Source organism: Chlorella variabilis (assembly GCF_000147415.1).
Source record: "Chlorella variabilis unplaced genomic scaffold CHLNCscaffold_25, whole genome shotgun sequence".
Taxonomy (NCBI): Eukaryota; Viridiplantae; Chlorophyta; class Trebouxiophyceae; order Chlorellales; family Chlorellaceae; genus Chlorella; species Chlorella variabilis.
The window spans coordinates 400,500-400,872 of NW_005435063.1; positions in this window are offsets into that span (position 1 = coordinate 400,500).

Sequence of the window (373 nt, forward strand, 5' to 3'; positions counted from 1 at the left end):
ACAGACCCCCCGTGCTCCTCCTCCTCCCCCCGCCCGACCACCCCACCACGCGCTCCCACGCAACACACTCACACAGCGAGGCGTCGCCGCGCGTTATTTCGTCAAAGAACAGCAGCGCCGCAAACTCGGGCTCGCCCTCCGCAGCCGCAGGCACCTCCAGCCTGCAGCCGGGCGTGAGGGGTGGGCAGGTGGGCGGGTGGCAACGGGGTGGTGGAGTGGTGGAGCGAGCGGTATTGTGGTGGCGAAGGGTGGGTGGACGTGCCGGGGTGTGGCGTGAGCGCCCAGAGGAGAGGCGGCGGGCGGCCCAGCCCGCATGCACTGCCCCCAACCCCCCCAACGCGCGCTCACTTGGCGTTGACCGAGGCGGGGTGTA